The sequence below is a fragment of the Oryctolagus cuniculus genome, chromosome 3, assembly GCF_964237555.1.
Source record: "Oryctolagus cuniculus chromosome 3, mOryCun1.1, whole genome shotgun sequence".
Taxonomy (NCBI): domain Eukaryota; kingdom Metazoa; phylum Chordata; class Mammalia; order Lagomorpha; family Leporidae; genus Oryctolagus; species Oryctolagus cuniculus.
In genome coordinates this window covers 101,398,184-101,421,363 of record NC_091434.1, presented here as the reverse complement: position 1 = coordinate 101,421,363, position 23,180 = coordinate 101,398,184, and the positions used below count along the sequence as shown (strand labels likewise).

General features: G+C 34.6%; 1 protein-coding gene and 1 long non-coding RNA gene across 10 annotated transcripts in view; one reads left to right on the top strand and one right to left on the bottom strand.

Moving 5' to 3' along the window:
• Positions 1 to 4,745, top strand: part of LOC127491778 (uncharacterized) — a 38,316-nt gene extending 33,571 nt beyond the window's left edge. Inside the window, exon 6 of the long non-coding RNA XR_007920681.2 lies at positions 1,673 to 4,745. This is a non-coding gene — a long non-coding RNA (uncharacterized lncRNA). The remainder of the gene's footprint in view (positions 1 to 1,672) is intronic.
• Positions 1 to 23,180, bottom strand: part of LRP1B (LDL receptor related protein 1B) — a 2,140,503-nt gene that overhangs the window by 1,223,106 nt on the left and 894,217 nt on the right. The window lies entirely within an intron of this gene.

The window sequence follows — 23,180 nt, the reverse complement described above, 5'->3', positions numbered from 1 at the left end:
CTTCTAAATTAAGTTTGTATTTTTAAAAGATTTTATTTATTTATTTGTGAGGTAGAGTGGCAGACAGAGAAAGGGAGAGACAAAGGTTTTGCATTCAGTAATTCACTCCCCAAATGGCCACAACGGTCAGAGCTGGTCTGATCCAAAGTCAGGAGCTTCTTCTGGGTCTCCCACTTGGGTGCAGGGCCTCGAGAACTTGGGCCATCTTCTACCGCATCCCCAGGCCATAGCAGGGAGCTGGATCAGAAGCGGAGCAGCTGGGACATGAACTGAACCAGTGCTCATTTGGGATCCCAGCACTGCAGGAGGAAGTTTAGCCTACTATGCCACAAAGCCGGCCCCTGAAGTTTATATTTTTTGTTTCTAAAATCCCTTTGTAATTGATGAAACAATATTTTAGGCAGGTTTTGAAAAATATAAAGATAAGGTCAACATTATTTATTAGACATTTTATAAGAAAAACCAGCTATCTAGAACCCAAGCAGTAAATTCACTTGTCAGTGTTTTTAGCACATTCACATTCTGCAGTTGACCACAATGACAAAGAAATACCAAAAAAGAATAAGAAGAACCAAAAAATAGGAGTTAACAAGGCAGTAATGCCAAACAATTAAAAGCAATCTTGATGACACATTGATTCACATATGCAGTCTGTTAGTTAGTAGCCATGCGAATCACCCTGGAGAGGTCATTGGATCTTTCTAAGTCTCAAGTTTCTCATCAGTAATGTGACTTATCATTAGAATATAATAATGTCATAAATCTTTTATGAAGAAAAATTAAGACAATATTGGCAAAATGCCAAGCACATCTCATTCTTATATTACAGCTACATTTCTGAAGATAATGTTCATTACCTTTCTAGGATTCATTTTTTAAGGTATATGATATTAGATACACACTTTTCTTCAGTCAATGGAGTTATGGAATGAAACCTGCTCATCACAACATGATGTGTAAACATCAGGAGAGCTAACTGTAATCTTTATTACGAGAACATGCCAGTGGTTAAGTTGTTAAAGTCAGAATTAAGACTGACTTACAACTTCTACTTAATAGTTTGATTATCTTTTGCTTTAATATCTAAAGTTATTTTGGACCTCATGGCTTTCAAAGGCAATGGAAATATCAGTTGTACCTACTTCACAGGATTATTGGAAGAAAGATATAGATGTATATGATAGCACTTTGGGTACATGTAAAAGTAGTTAACTGAATAAACAAAATACTGTACTTCAACTATTTAGGATAAATGCATCTACGTGTTGTAGAGAAAATATGGAGAATAGGTAACGCATTCAAAGTTATTAAGCATATAGAAATATGCAGGACTGAAATATTAGGTCATAATTTTCAAAAAGTCAGTTTTTATGAGATGTTGATCCAAGATACTTTCCTACTCCTTGCTGCATCTTTCAGAGCATTTCATCTATCTGTAAGTTAAGTAATATCTCTGTCTTCCAGAAGCACTTAGTCTGAAAGGGGACATAATCATACATACATATAAATAATTAGCCACATCTTCATGGATGATTTTCAAGTGGGAAGTTACACTAGAATTAAAGTTCAGGGGAAGGAAAATAATACCATAGAGTAGAGTATCATAGAGTATCATCAGAGTAGCTTGATTACATTTCATTAATGTTATTTATGATTGTTGATGTGCCCATAGGTGCTGGACATATTCAGATATGTGAAAAAAATACAAAGAAAAGGAATGAGGAGATCATATAATAATCAGTAGAAATGTCTAATGGGTGCAATGATGTAAGTAACATAAGTGGTTGCATGCAGAGTCGAAACGAAAGTGGGGCCGATAACAATATATTATAGCTGTGTGTTTGGACAAATCCATTCTCTAGCTGAAAACACCAAAAGTCAAATATTTACTTGCTATAACTAGCCTACAGAACATGACAACTTAGCAACATAGTACACTAAAGAAAGGGAATTATTTGTCCTCTTGATCAGGAGCTCAATGTTTCTGTTCAGCATCAGAGGAGAGTATAGTAAGATACATCAGCAGCCTTGGAAGGAAATTTAGATATTTTATTGAGGGGTTGACGCCATGGCTCACTTGGTTAATCCTCCACCTGTGGCGCTGGCATCCCATACAGGCGCTGGGTTCTAGTCCCGGTTACTCTTCTTCCAGTCTAGCTCTCTGCTGTGGCCCCAGAGGGCAGTGGGAAGGATGGCCCAAGTGCTTGGACCCCTGCACCTGCATGAGAGATCAGGAGGAAGCACCTGGCTTCTGGCTTCGGATAGGCATAGCTCCGGCCATAGTGACCATTTGGGGGGTGAACCAACAGAAGGAAGACCTTTCTCTCTGTCTCTCTCTATCTCAATATCTAACGCTATCTGTCAAATAAATAAATAAAAATAATAATAATAATAATAATAATAAAAAGATATTTTATTGAATGAGCATTGCTTTTGCATCACTACAAAATAATAAAAAGAGTCAGTTGTACCATCATAAATTTTGGCAATCTGTATTCAATGTGTTAATATTACCATTGGGGTGGGGAAAATCTCAGCCTGCAGAACGTATAAGGCCCAAAAAAACCATTTGGCCTGGTCCTGCCAAGCAAACCACTGGTGGAACCCAAAATTTAGTAAATCTATAGCAGGCTAATTTTTAAGTTGATAATTTTGTATGGCTTGTGAGTAATGTTATAAACATCCAAATTCCCCATTGCTTTAAGATGCTCTGTTTCTTCCAGTAGACTATAAAGTCCCCTAGTGTAGAGCATTTTCCTCTCATCTGATCTGGATGCCAAGCATGGTGCATGGCTTCTTAAACCATCTGGTAATCAATTATTACAGCTTTTGTATAACATATCCATACTAATGGAATTTGCAGACTCAAGAGCAAAAGACAAATAAATAATTATAACATCCAATGGAATTTTTTATGATAGGGGAAATACAAGATTCAGTGGGAAAAAAACATGAGAGATGCTTTGGAAGATGTCCTGAAGCAAATTACATCTAAATTGAGACCAAAACATGCTAAGTAGAAAATTACCCAGCTGAGTGGGACAAGGCGTATTCTAAAAAGAGGAGTAACATGAAAGGGGAGTTTCAATTTAGAAACAACATGCATAATCAGGGAACTAAGAGAAATGTGGCCTGACAAAAATACAGATCATAAGGAAGGAAAGAAAAGCCTAGAGAAGTTCAAAAACTACATTAAGGAATTTAGGAATTAAACTAAAAGTAATAGGAACCACTTGACATCTAGGAGAAACGAGAATGGAAACAGAACAAAGTCCTTGAGGATGGCAGAAGTAGGTGAAGGAAGACACTGTTTAACAAAGAAATGATTTAAAAAATTGAAATCTTGTCTTTTGCAACAAAATGGATTCAGCTAGAGACCATTATTCTCAGTGAAATAAGCCAGTCCTAAAATGAGAAGTATTATATGTTTTCCCTGGTTTGTGGTAACTAATAATGTAGAGTACTCTAGGAATGAAATTAACATTTTGAGATTTGATCATTGTTTATAGCCCTGTCAAAAATCTCAGGGAACAGTGGCTTTTCTACCAGCTGCTTGTTGAATTCTTGCTTTGGTGGAGGGTTAGGCTTCTGAGTATTAAGTTAATTGAAAGTATGTCATTGTGAAAGCTAAAAGAAAAAGAAGAATAAGGAGGGTACAGGTGGGGAGAGGGAGAAGAGTGGGGAGTATCCTGCTCTTAAAATCGTATATATGAAATACATAAATTTGTTCCCTTTATATAAATTTTAATATATATATATACACATAAGAAAGGGATTATTCACAACAAAAGGAAGGAAATATAGATATGATATGATTGAAGGTACATTTATTGTTTTAGATATCACTATATTGTGAGAGTACTCACTCTATGGCTTCTATTTTTTCTTGGAAAGAATAAATGAGGTCATAGTCTCAGAACTAAGGAGAAGATAGCACAGTCAGGGGTTTACAAGGAACAAAAACGTTAGAAATAGTCTTTGTGGAGCACACAAATGACAGCTGAGTCAGGAAACACTGAAATAGTTCTTAGGAGGCTTTGAAGTTTGAAAATAAAAGTGTGTTTCTACATTTGTTTGATTTCTTTCTCCAGAAGTACAATAGCAAAGAACAGAATATTTCAAAGATAGATCAATCAAGGATTGGGAACTCAGTAATTTCTTTTATTGAGTAATAAATAAATGAACCAATAAATTATACATAAAGCTTTTATTGTAGTGAAAAACAGCACTCTAAACCAAAGAAAATGGGGTACTACCACGAAACCTTTGCAATGATTTGAATAAACCATTATTTCAGAAAGGTATGCCTGGTGGGAACAAGAAGGAAAGTTCAGAATGACATATAGAGTGTTCAGGGATGAGTCAATTGATTATTAACAAGTTCTCATGTGAAATGACAAATTTCTGAGGATGCCAGTAAGAATGGGAAAAGAAAAACACCTCTATTTTTGTTCCCGAGTTTCATTCTGAAAATTTCCAAGTACAAAATGTATAAGACTGCTTTAGATATTTGGGGTCTCTTGTGGTTCCATATGAATTTTAGAATTGTTATTTTCTAGATCTGCGATGAATGTCCATGGCATCTTGATTGGGATCACATTGAATACGTAAATTGCTTTCAGTAGTACGGACCTTTTGATGATATTGAATCTCCCAATTCATGAACATGGAAGATTTTTCCATTTTTAAGAGTCTTCTATTTCTTTCTTTAACGCTTTTGCAGCCTTCATTGTAGAGATCTTTGACCTCCCTGGTTAAATTTATTCAGTTATTTTATTCTTTTTTTTTTTTTTTTTTTTGTAGCCATTGTGATTGGGATTGAGCTTAGAAGTTTTTTCTCAGCCATGGCATTCTCTGTGTATACAAAGGCTATTAATTTTTTTGTGTTAATTTTATATCCTACCACTTTACGAAATCATTTTATGAATTCCAATTGTCTCTTATGGAGTCTTTTGGATCCCTTATAGATAAAATCATGAATCTGTAAGTATGGATAGTTTGGTTTCCACCTTTCCAATTTGTATCCCTTTGATTTCTTTTTCTTTTCTAATGGCTCTTTACATATTTCTTTCTTTTTTTTAAATAAAAAAGCTTTATTTATTTATTTGAAAGGCAGAGTTACAGAGACATGGAGGCACAGAAAGATCTTGTAGCCACTGGTTCACTCCCCAAATGGCCACAACTGCTGGCACTAGGCCAATTGGAAGCCAGGAACTTCTGGATATCCCACAGGGGTGCAAAGGCCCAAGTACTTGGGCCATCTTCTTCTGCTTTCCCAAGCCATAGCCCAGAGCTGGATTAGATATAGAGCAAATGGATCTTGAAACAGCACCCATATGGGATGCTGGTACCACAGGGGCAGCTTTACTGCTATTCCACAGCACTGGGCCCCCTTTGCCTATTTCTTTACTTGCTTGTTTTGTTGTTATTGTTGTTGTTTGAGTTCTTTGAGCTTAGATTTGATACTATATCATATAAGTATAACATAGTATAAATATATATAGTATAATATACATAGTATATAGTTAATGTAGCATAAGATAAATATTGTATAATATAGTATAAATATATTTGAGAAATTTGAAATTAATAAAATTGATAAACTTTGAACTCAAGAATAAGTAATAATAAATAGAGGGAACACAAATGTTTGAACATCAGTAATCAGAGAGGTTATTATTAGAATCACATGAATCTGCATTATCCACCATGGCTAGCCTTATATACATGCACGTATGTAAATTTAATTCAATTAAAGTTAATCTGTAAAAGTTTAGTTTCTCATTTGCACTAGCCTCAGTAGCCACGGCTGGCCAGAGACCCCCATACTGGTTAATAGAACAGACAGTTCTATTGGACAGTGTTGCCATTAAAGGGAAAATAGAGAATGTTATAAACAAGTTTATATTAGCAAATTTAACAACATATGGAGACAAGTCTATAAGTAATATGATTTACCAAAACTGACTTAGGATGAGAGAAAATCTAAATAGCTTATACGTGTTAATTAAAAATTGATAAAACTATATGACAGTTATTCTATTCATGGAAATAAGTCCAAAGGAAATGAAATTATCGTATGAAAGATCTACCTGGGTTGTAATATTTATAGAAGCACAATTCACAATAGTGAAGATTCTGAATCAACTATAAAAAAAAGAAGGAAATCCTGACATTTACAGCAAAATGGATGTAATTGGAGATCATTATGCTAAGTAAAATAAGTCAAACCCAGAAAGGCAAGTCTCATGTTTTTTCATATTTGTGGGAGCAGACTTATCATTCAGTGTCAAGTTATAAATATTACTTCACTGAATCAGACCATATAAATAACAATACATTTCTCTTTCTCAATATTATGATCATTGTTATGAATCCCTCATTCTGATATTAACCTGTTTTCAAGAGAAAATAGTATATTTGTATAAGTATATAATGTCTATATTTGAATTGAATGTGGCAAATGTTAAAAAACATTACAAAATAAAAAATGCTTCACTTAAATGTTTCATATAGATGAGTCCGAATTTTCAATTCATTCTAAAATTTTAATATATAGTAAGCTAATAATTAATATAAATATTATTATGATTATATTTATGCCTATATTGCTTTTTATTGGTTTCCTCCATATTTTCTTCTTAGGCTCTACAAAACCTGCCTTCTTTTAGATTTTATGATTATTTTAAAATTTCATCTTACATACTTTTTAAAATTTTTTTTTTGTTTTTGACAGAGTGGACAGTGAGAAGAGAGAGAGACAGAGAGAAAGGTCTTCCTTTTGCTGTTGGTTCACCCTCCAATGGCCACCGCCGGCACACTGCGGCCGGCATACCGCGCTGATCCAAAGCCAGGAGCCAGGTGCTTATCCTGGCCTCCCATGGGGTGCAGGGCCCAAGCACTTGGGCCATCCTCCACTGCACTCCCTGGCCACAGCAGAGAGCTGGCCTGGAAGAGGGGCAACCGGGACAGAATCCAGCGCCCCGACCGGGACTAGAACCCGGTGTGCCGGTGCCGCAAGGCAGAGGATTAGCCTGTTGAGCCACAGAGCCGGCCCATCTTACATACTTTTTATAGGCCTTTAGTTTGTGTGTGACTCATATACACATCATACACATATTTTAGTGTCCACAGCCTTAGATTTAATATTTCAGTAGTTCACATGAAAGGCAGAAAACCTACAACTAAATAGGTTCATGTACTATCTGTACTCTCCCTCTGTCTTAACACCATGTTACAGTTGCCAGGTTTAATACATATATATATAATTACAAATGTATAGGACAATGTTATAATTTCTTTTTCCAACTAACCTGTATAGTTTAAGGAAATTAGGACAAAAATGCTTTGTGTTTTAGCTATAGAGCCTGGAAGAAAGAATGCAACATCAATCATGATCAAAAATTTCCGTAATTCTATGAAAATGCATATTTGCATATATCAGAATTTCAGATGAGAGAGATACGACCCCAACATCCCATATAGGTGCTGGTTCAAGTCTTGGCTGCTCCATTTCTGATCCAGTTCCTTCTAATGGTCTGGGCAAAGCAGGGAGGTTTGGCCCAACTGTTCACACCCCTGCCACCCATGTGCAAGACCTGGATGAACTTTTTTGCTCCTGGCTTCTGCCTGTCTCAGTGCTGCCCATTGTAGCCATCTGGGGAATGAGTCAGTGGTTGTAAGATCTGTCTCTCCTTCTCTCCATATAATTCTGACTTTCAAATAACAAAATAAAAAAAAAATCAGAGATAAAGAAAGCAAAAGACAATAATAACCTAAATAACTTTTGAAAGCACTCTTATTTGAGTTTATCATGTTGCTAGTATCAGTCCAAATACTATGAAAGCTATCTTGGGGGACATGATGTGTAAGGCAAGCTCCCTAACTAGCTCTCTAACAGCCGACTGTTACCTGATAATGCCAGAACTGACTGTTTTCAACAATCTGAACATGTGCCTCAGACACATTTTTCAGTTTTTTCTACTTAGGAGACTAGCTTTCAGCTCATTAGCTTATCATAATTCTCTGACTTATATACAGTGTGGGCAAAGCTTCTTCTGCCCTAGCAGAAATCAATTCACCAAGATGGACGAGGACGAGTATGTCTCACTCTTATGGTCTTTTCTCAAAAGGAAAGCTTTCTTGATATTCCTTTCAGCAGTCAACCCAGGGACTGATGGTTATCAGTGTGGTGCACTTCTAAACTGTACAGTCTCTAAAAAGTGGATATGTAGGCTTCAATGTCATGAGATCCAAACTACTTGCATTTTGGTGTTTGCAGATGTAAGGTACGTGAAATTGCTTTCCTTTTTCCTACACATGGTAAATCTTCTGACAATAGCACCCTTAAGAACAAATATGGGATAAGTAGTTGTGGACATTTTAAAAAATTCAAATGCATAAAGCCACATGGATGTATAATAATAATCTTACATAATTCACAAAATTGTACTGAATAGTGATAATACTTCCATCATTATTAACATTTAACTATCTCAACATTGTGTCTACTTTCGAATTTCATATTTGATCTTTAGGCATTTATTCATCACACACTCACAGATATAATTATTTCAGCGAAGGCAAATAACTCTCTTTAGAAAAAATATAGAATCCTGGAATAATACCTTTCTTATCTATCTGCATTATGTATGTATATCTTTTTATGCTTTAAGAACTAAAAGAAAAATGTTTAATTAACACACCAAACAGAAACATCTAAGATGTTTTCTGGGGTCTGTAGAAAATCTGAACATTTGAGATTTTTTTTCTTTTTTCCCACTTCGTAGTATATTTGCTATTTTCTTGTGCTGTCAGTGTTCCAAAATACTATTGTTTTACGTATATTTAAATCTATGAGGTTTCCCATTTTGTAATTGAAGTGCAGTGATAAAACATTTTTACTAATTCTTCAATTTCATCAGTGAAGGAATCAGAATTCAAGTCTAGGTCTATACAATTTTACAGACTTTGCTCATGTAAATTCAATATATGAGAAAAGAAAGGTTTTGTAAAGAGCCTTGTATTTAGACAGCATTAATTTTATTTGAATTAGGAAATAACAGGTATGGAGAATTTAACAAATTGACTGAATATGATAAAAAGACTATTGAAACTAAAATAATGTCCACTAAATATTCTGAAATGTTTCCTAAATCTAAAATTAAATTTAAGAATATTTTTGTTCCACCTAAGAGGAAAGGATTCATTTAATAATAAGTTGTTTATAGGGTACATTATCTGTCATAAGTAATGGTAACTGTTCTTCTATCTTTACACAGTGTTGCCTTCATTGTAAAGTATGAGGCTATTGAAAAGCAATAAATCCCAGTCTTGAGAAACAGAGTGTAAAGTTAAGAGTAATTCCGGGGAAGCAGTTTTATGAAACAGTTTTAATTCATCTGCTTTCTACCAGGGCAAAGTCCTTTATTTCTCAGTCAATTTAAAATATTTGGACCTACAAATATTAAGTAGATATCAGTGGTTCAGTAGAAGAAAACAAATAGAACAAAAACAAATAAATACTAACTCTGGTTTCCTGAGATTTATAATATGGAGATGTTTAATTTTCATTTTGGGAACGAATAAAGACTTCATGTTAAAGAGAAGTTTTACTAGGTGTCAGGTGATTAATTTCCAAGTCCACAAAAGAATAAGCTCAAGAGTTATCATCAAGATGAGCCTGCCTAGAGACAAATGGAAAATGCCATGTTTCAAGCCAAGGGAAACAAAAGAACCTCTGAGGATATTTATCTCCATTCATGGGTATAGGTATGTCATTTCTCTCTTCAACACTACTTATCTGAAAGACAGCATTGCTACACTCATTTCTGGGGGAGGGGTAGTATTCTTTACAGTCTATATTTTTGCAACAAAATTGAAATGCAAGGAATAAAAAATACTTCTGATAGATTTATTATTGGATAGATTATATTATTGGAATATACATTCCTTGCCTGATAGAAATACGAGAGTAACTATTTTGGAGGTAGGATGCATATTTCAGGGTTTATTAATATAAATGCTTTGCTTTCTCAAAAGAAATTGTGTTGAATGGTATCAATATTGAGGTATTTTGCTTTTATGAATAGTTTCATAATAGAGTTTTCCTAGAATTCTTTATTTTTATCTTTCACTTGATAATAACTGCTCAACTTAAATATATATATACATATATATATATATATAGTGTCCATGTAAATTTTTGACAAAATTATTCCATTGCTTAAAAATTTTAGAAATCTGTTTTGTTTTCTACCAATGCTTCCTAATTGTTGAAAAGATATGGAAACAAAAGTAATATGTTTTCAAGGTTATATATCTAAATTTCATGGTAAAATATGTTTCTGAGTACTGTCCTTTATATAAAACATCCCTTTATTCAGCAAATATTTAACCAAATATTCTTTATATAACATAATCTGTGATATGTGCCTAGAATAAAGATATAACCAAAGCATCCCTATCTATTCCTGGTTAGTTATAATGTGAAAAAGCCAGAAAATAAGTGGCTCCCTTCATAAAAAAACAAAAATATATGTACTTCAGGGATACAAAGAAGACCTATCTCTTTCTAAAGTGAACAGAATGGAAAAGAGAGAGAACCATGATTTTAAATGGGAGAAGCCAAATATTTCTTAGCCAGATGCTCAACGTCATGATCAACAGGCATAAATCATGCTAATCATAAAATCTTTGATATGGTATAGTGAAAATCACTCTTTTCTTCTGGTCTTCCTCCCAACAGCCTATATCTGCAATATTACAAGCAAATCATCAAAGTGTGGGAACCTACAAAATAGTGTAATCAATACTCCTTAAAATTGTCAGTCATCAAAGGCTGAGAAACTGCCACCACTAAGAAGAATCTCAATAAAAACAAGAACTAATGTAATGTGATATCTAAATGGGATCCTAGAATAGATAAGACACTGGATAAAAATGAAGAAAACCTTAAACAGTATGGGCTTTTGTTAATAAGGATATAGTATTATTATTTAACCAATTGTCATGAATGCATTGTTTATGTTCATGGAAATATTACTAAAAGGGAAATCTGATTATGGGATATATGGATACTTTATGTACTATCTTCTCAATTTTCTTGTTCTACATTGTTCTAAAAAGCCTAAAGTTATTTTAAAAATAAAGTCTGTTTCAAAAGTGTCCCTAAAATAAGAAAGCCCTGTTTTAAACGGTGAGAAGATGTCAGATAAAGAATGGAGATACAAGTGTTTCTGGTATGAAGAAATCTGTCCAGGAAGAAAAAATAGGTGTAAATGTAGAGTAGCAAGGGGATGTTCAGAGAACTAATGAGTGGGTAGATAGGGCTCAAATTCCACTTGGAGCAAGGTACATTTGCAACTTACAATTTTTTCACTTTGGAATAAATCTGTTAGTTTCCTGAATCTACCACTCAACAGGTACATTGTTTTGGGCAAGTCATTTGTTCCCTCTGAGATTCTAATCACTGATAATTTGTGAAACAGGTGTAACAATACCTGTCTTGAAGGATTTTATAAGAATCGGATGTTTTTTACAGAAGAGAGCATGGCTTTTGGGTATCTCACAGATGTTAATGAATAGTTACCATACAGGCATTGGAATTGTGCTGTAGAAAAGAATAAAGAAGTTTCTTGCCATTTACTTTGGCAAATTTAATTTACTAATACCAATGATCACTATATGCTTTCCCTTTTCTAATACCAAATCTTAAATTTTCTACATGAAATTGGTATACTTACTCAATATACCTTAGTATCTAAACCTAAAAGTATGTTTCAGAGAAATATTTTTTAAAGATTTAGTTATTTGCCTTCTGAGAATTTATATGAAAATATGAGAAAATATGAAATTTTTATTTATTAATAGGTATATTTGTTATTTAGCAAAATTTTGAAATTAGAATAATGTTCAATAATTTATATATATGTGTGTTTGTGTCTGTTTATGTGCATATAATTATGTGCATGCATGTAGGTATGCATTTAGTAGAATCTCGATTAAATATAAGCTGCAACATGAACAGTTAAAGTTAAAATATAAAGCATGACATCAAATTTTAAGTATTCTAAAATTATGCTATATTTAAAAATGCAAAGAAAAAAAAAAGATACTACAAAGGAAAAGACCAAAGGGTAAGAGGTGACTAAAATATCTTTTTGTTTTTCCATTTGTTTCTAATATGGTTACTTTTATGATTTAAAACTCAAGTTGTTAAAATACAGAATATATTTGAAGTGATCACAAAATTCTACTTCCAGCATTTAACTGCTAGGGATAATTTACTTTGTACTATTATTATTATAGATATTCTTTCTTAACAAAGAAAAAGAAAAAAATTACAAAAATTCTTAATAAATAGTTAATAATAAAACAACTCTTGTCAAAAAATATCGTAAATGCAAGTCTATGGAATCCACAATAAAATTTGACTTCCCAAAATGAAATTAATTCTGTAGAAATAGCATTTATAGTTAAATAAAATCTCTCTACTCTTTCACCATTTTCTTTGGTCTCAGTGAGACAATTCAAATGTTTTAAATAGAATTTGTTAAGTAAATTTTGATAACAGATTTTTTTTACTTATATGTAAAGACAAAAAAACATAAAATAAGTTGAATTTAAATAATTTACACACTTTTAGTCAACTTTAATAACTGTATAAATATCTTTTACCAAGGAGCAATTATTCTCATCAGAGTCTGCCCTTGTGTATCTTTGTCTGATACTTCTATAGTATGACATTGAGCTAGTGTTCAACTTTTCTAAAGTTATCAAATCTTCCAATTTTACAACTAGTATTTATTATATATTTCTACTAAAACATTGTGCCAAGCATCTACCTGGCCATGTTCCTTAAATATGAATTTAACTCCCTTAACTTCTCATTTCAAACTGATAACATGTCTACCATTTTGAACCATTCTAAAAATGCTCATTTTTGTGTTTCCTTGAGATGTTTTGTTTGTATTCCTTTTAAAATATATTTTCTTTTTCATCACTATTCTTTTAAACCACTACCCTTCTTTAGATCACACGGCTAGTGTGTTAAAAGGATTTTAACTCATTTCATAGTTTAGAAAAAAAAATATCAGTAGTCTGAACTAATTATATTAGAATCAGAAGCAGTCAATAAAGTAATTGTTTACTGTCTGCTTGACATCTCCCTAGCATTTGATTCCTCTGATCATTCACTCCACCTTCATCTGCTGAAGCGAGGCTTGAGATTCAGCAGGACACTGGCAAATTAGCTTCCACTTTATCTTTATAGGAAAGCAATTTCTAGATGTCATTTTCCCGAGACATCTCCTGTCAAGAGGGAAATGCCAAACAACTACATCCCAACTTCACTATGGGCACGGAAAAAACAAATACGAAAACAGCATTGCAGGGCATCTGGTTTCCAATGCCTGCCAAGCTTCATTTTCTGTGACTGACTTCAAAAGTGTTCTGTCAAAGTGCCACTGCCTAGCGGCACCTTAATGAATGGTGTTCCTTCAGGAGAACTCATTTGTAAGGCTGTGGTCTTGGTTGATTTCCTCTTAGATACAAAGGTTAACTTCATCATTGTAGGCATGGAACTCCTGGCTGAGGAAAACTAGGTTTTTGAATAAAAAACAAGAACAAGGTTGTCCTTATATTGCACTGGGATCTCCTATAATGAATGTACAAAGGAGCAAGGCCTGGTCTTTAGAAGCCCATCTAAGCTCATCAGAAAGTCATAGAATGGTGTAACAATTTTAAATTTTACATAGATTAAGGAGACTTTAGGGACTAATTATCCAAGCCCCTCATTTTTAAATTAGGAAACCAAGACCCAGATAATAAATACAATAGCATCTTGTATTTTAGTAAAAAACATAATGCTATGCCACAATGGAGTTAATATTTAAATAATACTGGACTGTTTTTAGCCTTCCTAATGATCCTAATAGATATGTATTCTTATTATTCACATTTACATAATAAGAAATTTAGTCATTGATGGGGTTAGCATTGCGGTGCAGCAGGTTAAGCCAGTTCAAGTCCCAGGTGCTCCACTTCTAATCTGCTCCCTACTGATGCACATGGAAAAGCAGAGGAAAGTGGCCCAAATATTTGTCCCCTGCTCCTAGTATGGGAGATCTGGGTGGAGTTTCATGCTACTAACTTTGGCCTGGCCCAGCCCAAGCTTGTACCGTCATTTGGAGAGTGAACCAGCAGATTGAAGATCTTTTCTTTCTCTTCCTCTAACTCTTCTTTTCAAATAAATAAATCTTACAAAAAAAGATATTTAGGCATTGAGAAATTGTATAGTGTATGCTAAGTCTCAGAAATACTTCTTGGTAGTATGAAAAAGGTAGTCTGACCAGGAAACCATATTCTAAGCCATTATTCTACAACTACCTGCAGAATTTATATTCAGTTGTTTAAATAACAAAATGTTCACTACATAAAAACAGATATTTTAAACTATTTTGCTCTTTTCTTGTATTCAATTCTTATTCTAGAACAACCTAGTCTTTTCTTCATTAAGAAATGATTGATTGTCCAAAATATAGAGTGTCTTGATATCATATGATAGGAAATATAATGATACTATTTATTTTAAACGTGTGACTCTAAGAACAGGTATTGATACTTAATGATATTAATCATTTTTACTTAACTTTTTAATTTAGATAGCTTCCTCTATAGACAAAGTATAATTTCCAAGCAATCATGAATTTAGTTGATTTAAATTGTTGAAGAATCATAGGTCTTTGAAATGTCATCCATCTTCCTCCTTCTAAAGTGAACATATCTAATCTATTTTAGAACAAAATGAATCTTATTTAAAAATATTTCAAAGGAAATATACTAAAACACACTTCAAAACAGATTGTAAAGTTAATCAAATATTAACATCTGTGTGTATTCCTAACTAGTCAAGTGAACACAAAAAGAACAATGCTTATTTCAAATAGTTTATTCAGGATGCTTAGTTGGTGAGACCAAGAGTTTGATATTTTAAAGGCCCATTATAGTGGCCACCGCCAACATTCACATGGTAAAATCACAACACCCTATGAGGGCACTAGGGGCAGGCCTTTGGAAGTCAATTTGGGTCCTGACAATGTAGTTCTCACAAGTTGGCTTAGTGCCCTTATAAAACAGATTGCAGAGAGCTCTCTAGCACTTTTTTTTTTTTTTTTTTTTTTTTTTTTTTGGCAGAGTGGATAGTGAGAGAGAGAGAGACAGAGAGAAAGGTCTTCCTTTTGCCGTTGGTTCACCCTCCAATGGCCGCCAAGGCTGGTGCGCTGCAGCCAGTGCACCGCGCTGATGCGAAGGCAGGAGCCAGGTCTAGCACTTTTTTTTTTTTACATGTGAGGATACAAGAACTTGGCAGTCTGCAACCCAGAAGAGGCTCCTCACCAGAACCAGATAAAACCGGAATACAGAACTTGGACTTCTAACAGAACTAAGAGAAATAAATTTTTGTTGTTCATATGCCACCCAATGCTGCTTTGTTAGAACAAGCACTGAATAAGGCATTGTTTAGGATGACCCAGACTTGAGGGAACCTCCAGATAATAAAAGTACACTCATGCAAAGTTTTATCATGATTTTAGTCAATAGAAGTTATATTTTGAGCATAATCTGTATCTTTAATACATGTGTGTCTCAAATAAAGGAAAACATTCTCTGAGAGCACTCATTATTAGAAATTCTAAGTCTGGAGAGTTAGATCTAGAAAGAGATTATAATCAATAGTGTTATTATGATGCCTGAAAAAAAGATTAACCTATTAACGTATTGGAAGGAATTTGTCTCAATAAAAATGAATCAGAGAGAAAGAATGTTTCAACACCTATTATTCTCCAAGTGAAAAATTTGAGCATGGTAAACAACATTAAAAATGAGACATATTATGCTGTAGGGTATGGGCTTTCCATGACCCAGGGGAACAATCAAAGTTTTATATATTCTTTACCTATTACTCCATTTTCATTAGAGTAACTATCACCTATTTGATTTCCCAGGAATTGTAATATCATTCAAAGCATGTCAGAGACACATGAGTACCTTAGACATTGAAATTAATAGTTTATATAAATCAAGAACTGACTTCTCATTTTATATATTCATCTGCTATAAGTTAGTATCTCAATAACAGAATTTAATTTCTATTATTATAAACCGGAAGACTATATGCAGAATCATGATGGTAACAAGACGTGATGATGTAACCTTTTGAAACCCAGGATGGGAAACCAGCCTTCTCTTCCAAATCATTTCTAGATCACATTCAATAAGGGCAAACTGAGTGAAATCTAATTCCATTCTACAGAAAATGGAGAGCCTCAATGTGTTTCCCAGTGTGTATAACATCTCCATGAGGCACACTTTATTATTCTCATTTCCCAAATAGAAAAGCTGAGGCCTACAGAAATTAAATGACTTGCCACTTTCAGAAAATAAGTGGTCAATTTGGGTCTGTAATAGCTCACTCCTTGAACAATGCTATTGCCCCAGGAGCATGTGCTGGTTATCCATCACGTACATATATTGACAGGGATGCTTGATTGTTCCAACGTACTTCACAGTGTACAGACATCTGAGTAGCCTGCAGCATTTTTGCTGAATGTCCCACATTGTTCAGTGGCTTAATCATTAGGCCTCTGGTGAAATAATAAGTCAGTAGCCTAAAAAAAAATCCAGACTATTTCTGGGGAAAAGTTATTAAAATCCTTACTTGCATCAAGTCCGATATATTACATAATGGACCCTTAGCTCGTACTAGTTCCTATGGCTGAATATAAAGCAGGAGAAAAACAACTATGATAATAATAAAACAAAGCAAAAAGGTCTCTCTCTCTCTATTTCTCTCTCTCTCTCTCTCTCTCTCACACACACACACACATACCCACACCCCCCAAAATAAAGACAAATGTAAGTGGTAAGATTTTTATGAAGAAAAACTCAAAAGAGCCCAAAATTAATAAAATTGTGATCAAATACTAGGCAATTTTAAGTCCAACATTCTCTTAAGACCAGGAGAGGAAAAAACAAGTGTCTAATGATTGTACTTTTTCATATTGTTAAATATCTGGCATTTGAAGTAGAATAAATGAACACAAATAATAGCATTGCAAAAAGACTGCTAATTAACTCAAAGAAACATTTAATTTATTTGTAAGTTGAAAAGCAATTTGATTTTGGCCAAGTGAGCAAAGCCAGTAAGTTATCCCAAATGTTTTATTTCTTCAAGTCTATCTTGACAATTTATCTTGTTCTGCAGATTATACAAAGAATTTCTTGTAGTGTTTTAACTCTCCTTTGTCTAACTGCTCATTTTCATCTCAGAACATGTACTCTTATTAATTAATTTGAAAATATAGGAGATTTCTATTACCAAAGCAATTATTTTTTGCTTTTTAAAAATTTCTGACACGTGCCACAGTTTTTACACTGACTTTTCTTCAAAGAATTTAAAATTAAACTCAAATCTGAAAAGTTAACTACCAATACTTATAACATTAACTATTTGGATAAATTGTGTTACTTAGATAATCCATGTGATACATGATTTAATTACTTCCGGCATAATAGCTTTAGCCTTACTTCCAAAATTGCCATTTATTAATTAAGAAAGAAATTTTTGCACAGTACATGTAATTGAATTTTTCTTCTTTTTTTTTTATTTGACAGAGTTAGACAGTGAGAAAGAGAGACAGAGAGAAAGGTCTTTCTTCTGTTGGTTTACCCCCCCAAATGGTCGCCACGGCTGGTGCTGCACCGATCTGAAGCCAGGAGCCAGGTGCTTCCTCCTGGTTTCCCATGCAGGTGCAGGGCCCAAGGACTTGGGCCATCCTCCACTGCACTCCCAGGCCACAGCAGAGAGCTGGACTGGAAGAGGAGCAACTGGAACTAGGACCCAGCACCCATATGGGATGCCTGCACCACAGGTGGAGGATTAACCTAGTGAGCCACGGTGCCAGCTCCATGTAACTGAATTTTCACCTTAGTTCTCAGTAAAGAAAGAAAAGGAGATGATTGACATATAGTGAATCTTAAGGTTTAACTGTATGCTCTTTTTTTTTCATGGTAATCATTATTCTACCAAAAGATGTTTGCTAAGGATGCACAAGCTTAAACATATCCTTATCCACCTCAATGCCCAATGCTAATTATTGATCTTTTTGCTCTTTTTGAAAAACAAGTGACTCAAAAATAGAGTTATATAATTTTAATAATAGATATTGGCACTTGGAACAAATGAGGTAGTGAACTGGCATTTTTTGGCTGCCTTGAACATATGCCTCATTATTTTGATAATCTTTTCATTAGTACAGTCCTTTTCTGAAACATGTGCTTCCCAGTCTACTGTGAAAACAACCTATGCCAGTTAACACATTCCATTCCTCTAGTCAGAGCAATTGGTGCAGGAATGGAAATATAATTCTGTCAGACGCAATGCAATACAAACATAACTGTTTGCAAAATGAGGCTTGATGCTGAGAAGACCTGAACTTGGGAACCCTGAAGCCAAAGAATCAAACTAACACTTGAAGATAAATTTGAAAATGAATTTGGCCTTGCTGATGTATTTTGAATCCAAACCCTCCCCTAGGTTTCCTATAATGTAAAATTAATTTAAACATCTCCTTGGTATTTATAACATTCTAATGGTTTTTCTTATAAATAAGTGATTTCTAACGTAGCAAGAGTCACAAATTTTGGATTCCAAGATGGTTGAATAGCGAAAAGATATATTGCTTTAGCAGAGAATAAAATAGCAGAAAAAAAAAAAAAAAACAGAGGAAGTGCATGTGCATGCCCAGGGTAGAGTTGGAGAGAAATTTGCAGTAGAAATTCTACAAAACAAAGAGGCATGCAGTGGAGCACCATAGCAGCTGTGGACATGTAGCCAGGAGTATGAACAGCACACACAACCCCTGCAGCCCAGAGCTGGAGGATATGCCAGCTATGGAGAGTGAGATGAGAGCACATTGCTAGAGCTGTGTCTCTAGTGATACGATTAGGATAGTCTTGTGGGCCACATTGTCTTTAAGTCTGGCCTGGAGCCTTAACAAGGGTAAGGGTACCCACATAATCCACCTAAAGAAAAGTATGCTTCTTTATTCCCATCCTTCCACAAGGGTGCCCAGAAAACTGGAGGGGGAAAGGCACCATTTTGACACAGTAGCACATATGGAAGCTCTTTGCACACATGTGATCAGGGAATTTTACTAGCGGGAAAAATCCAAGCTCCCTGCAGACTTTGATTCTAGCTGGAAGGGTTGAGAGGTAGCTGGGCACCTCCATAGGACTATGAGGTTCCCCATCCTTTCAACATATCACAAGAACCTTTGCTTAAACTGCCAATGTGGAGCATCCATAGGCAGCTGGCTCTGGGAATGGATGGGAAAGGATAGCAGGGCAGAAAGAACCCTCTGGGAGCCTTATGTGCCAAGACTATGGGAACTCTATCACTGCATCTAGGGCACAGGATATAGCTGAGTATCTGGGCAATCACTGTGTATGGTGCCAGAGGCTAAGAGCTCCCTAATTGCCTACGATGAGGGATCTGTGCTCACATTGAGGACTGCACTGAGGATTTGTGCAGTTCAGGTGGCAGTGTGGATAAGTGTTGCACCTACTGTGGTCTAACCCCAAGCATTGATCACCTTAGAAGACGGGAGGTGAGGGTGTGATTATGCCAAGAGAGGTGATCACACCCTGCCTCCTGCTGACAGTAGAGATCTACCATGCCATCGTGGGTGTTACATTGAATACTAGGCCCACCCTGCAGTAATGCACCTAGGACATGCCACTGGGTATTCACTGAAAGAGCAGACACTCCACTAATCCACAGAGGTATCGTTCAAAGATAAAATACATCAGAGGAGAAAACCAACAAGTATTTCCACAAATGCTTAAAAATAAATGCATAAACGTACGAAACAAGAATAAGAAAGAAAACATGACTCCCCCAAAGGAACACAAAAATACTTCAATATTAGAATGTGAATATGAAGAGATTGATGAAATTCCTGAGAAGGAATTCAAAAGAAAGTTCATAGGATTTCAGAGAAGCAATGAGAAGCAAGTTCATAAGATAAAGAAATCAATACATGACAGAGAGGAAAAATTTCCCATGAGATTGAGATTTTGAGGAGAAATTAAACTGAAATATTAGAAATGAAGAATTCAACATATTAAATAAAATATACAGTGTAAAGCCTTAACAACAGACTTGGTAAGGCAAAAGAAAGTATATCTGGGCTAGAAGACAAATCTTTGGAAATAGTCAGGCAAAAAGAAAAAAAATTAGAAAAATTAAAAACTATATTCAAGATACGGGTACTATTAAATGACCCAACATACAGTAATTCTTGAAAGTATGGAAAGAGAGAATGGATAGTAAGCTTATTCAGTGAAATAATTTCAGAAAACTTCCCTAATTTGAAGAATGAATTGAGCACCCAAGTACATGAGGCACATAAAACTCCTAATAGACATGATCAAAAAAAGATCTTCACCATGACACATTTTAGTCAAACTTTCAACAGTAAAGCATAAAGAAAAGTTTCTAAAATGCGCATCAGAGAAATGCTAGATTACTTTCAGAGGATCTCCAATTAGTCTCACAGCTGATTGAGATCATAAAACCTACAGACAAGGAGAGAATGGAGAGACATAGCCCAAGTCTTAAAAGAAAAAAAAAAACCTGTCATCCCAGAATACTGTACCCTACAAAGTTCTAATTTATGAATGAAGGTGAAATAAAAACCTTTCATAACAAACAGAAATTGTATGAATTTTTCACTATTTATCTAGCCCTTACAAATGATGTTTAAGGATGTGCTGTATACAGAAACACAGATAGTCATTGTTAATGAAGAATGTAAAGGCAGAAAATCTCCCAGCAAAAGTACAAAGAAAATCCAAAGCAAACAATAAGAATAGTTTTGGAAAAACAGCAGGGATAAGCTGTTACTCATCAATAATAGCCTTGAATATAAATAGCCTAAATTATCTAATTAAAAGAAACAGACAGGCTGAGTAGATTACAAATCAAGACCCACCTATTTACTGCATATAAGAAACAGACCTCACCAACAGATTACCTAGACAGAAAAATCAACAAAGAATCAACAGAGTTAATCAACACTATGGACTAAATAGACCCAATAGATATCTATAGTACTTTTCATCTTACAGTTGCATAATTCATACTCTTCATCAATGCATGGAACTTTCTACAGCATATATCATATGCAAGATCATAAAGCAAGTCTCAACAAATTCAAACAAACTGAAGTCATATAATGAATCTTATCTGACCAAAATGGAATGAATCTGGAAATTAATAACTTAGGAATCCTTAGAAAATGTGCAAAAACATGGAACTGGACAACACACTCCAGAATGCACAGTAGGTGCAACTCTTAATTTTTATAAAGATATATTTTCAGTTTTTTCTACTCTTAAGATTAACCACAGAGATATTAGGTAAGAAAAAGTAATCAACAGAATAAAAATTAGAAAGGAGGAATTCATTTTATTCCTGTTAGCAGTTGACTTGATTCTATATATAGGGGGTCCAAAAGACTCTAGTAAGAGCCTATTGGAACTTATAAAAGTGTCTGGTAAAGTAGCAGGGTATAAAATCAACACACAAAAATCAATAGCCTTTGCATACACAGGCAATACAATGACAGAGAAAGAACTTGTAAAATCAGTTCCATTCACAGTAGCTACAGAGAAAATTAAATACTTTAGAATACATATAAACAACAAGGTCAAATATCTCTGTGATGAAAATTACAAAAAAAGAGTGGACAGCACTGTGACATATCAGGTAAAGTTGACATCTGCAGTGTCAGCATCCTATATTGGCAACAAATTGTGTCCTGGCTACTCCAGTTCCTATCCAGCTCCTTGCTAATGTGCTGGGAAATCAGCCAAGGATGGCCCAAGTCCTTTGCTTCATGTACCTATATAGGAGACCTAGAGGAAGTTCATGGCTCCTGGCTTCAGATTGGCCCAGCTCCAGCCATTTCAGCCATTTGGGGAATGAACTAGTGATGGAAGATCTCATGCTACCTGTCTGTCTGTCTCTCTGTAACTCTGACTTTCAAGTAAGTAAATAAATATTTTTTAAAAAGTTAAAGAAAGAAATAGAAGACACACACAAATATTGGAAAAATCTTCCATGTTCATGGATTGAAAGAATTTATATCATCAAAATGATCAAAATTTATATCATAAAAATATCAATACTACCCAAAGCAATTTACAGAATCAATGTAATCCAAATGAGAATATCATAACATGCTTCTCAGATTTAGAAAAAATGATGCAAAATTCATATGTGGACATAAGAAATCCTCAATAGCTAAAGCAATCTTCCCTTTCTCCAGGGAAAGGATGGACACTTCAACAAACAGTGCTGGGAAAATTGGATCTCCGTGTGCAGAGTATGAAACAAGACCCCTACCTTATGCTTTATAACAAACTCAACACAAAATGGATCAAGGATCTAAATCTATGAACAGATACCTTGAAATTAGAAGAGGAGAACATTGAGAAAATTCTACACGACATTAGCATAGGTCTTGGAAAAGACCCCTAAAGCACAGGCAATCAAAACAAATAGACAAATGATATTACATCAAGTTGAGAAGCCTCTGCACTGCAAATGAAACATTCAGCAAAGTGAAGAGGCAACCAACAGAATAGGAGAAAGTATTTGCAAACTATGCAAGTGATAAATGGTAAATATCCAGAACATATAAAGAGCTTAAGAAACTCAGTAACAACAAAACAAATAACCCAGTTAATAAATGGGCAAAAGACTTGAACAGGTATTTTTGATGAGAGGAAATTCAAATGGCCAACAGAAACTTGAAAAAATGCTCAGGGTCACTAACCATCAAGGAAATGCAAATCAAAACTACAATAAGGTTTCACCTAACCAATGTTAGAATGGCTGTCATACAGAAATCCACAAATGACAAATGAGGGCAAGGATGCAGGAAAAAAGGTATCCTAATCCACTGTTGGTGGGAATGTTAACTAATACTACCATCAGTGGAAGACAGTATGGAAATACTTCAGAAAGCTGAAAACAGATCTACCATATCACGCAGCCATCCCACTCCTAGGAATTTACCCAAACAAAATTAAATCAGCATATGAAATAGCTACCC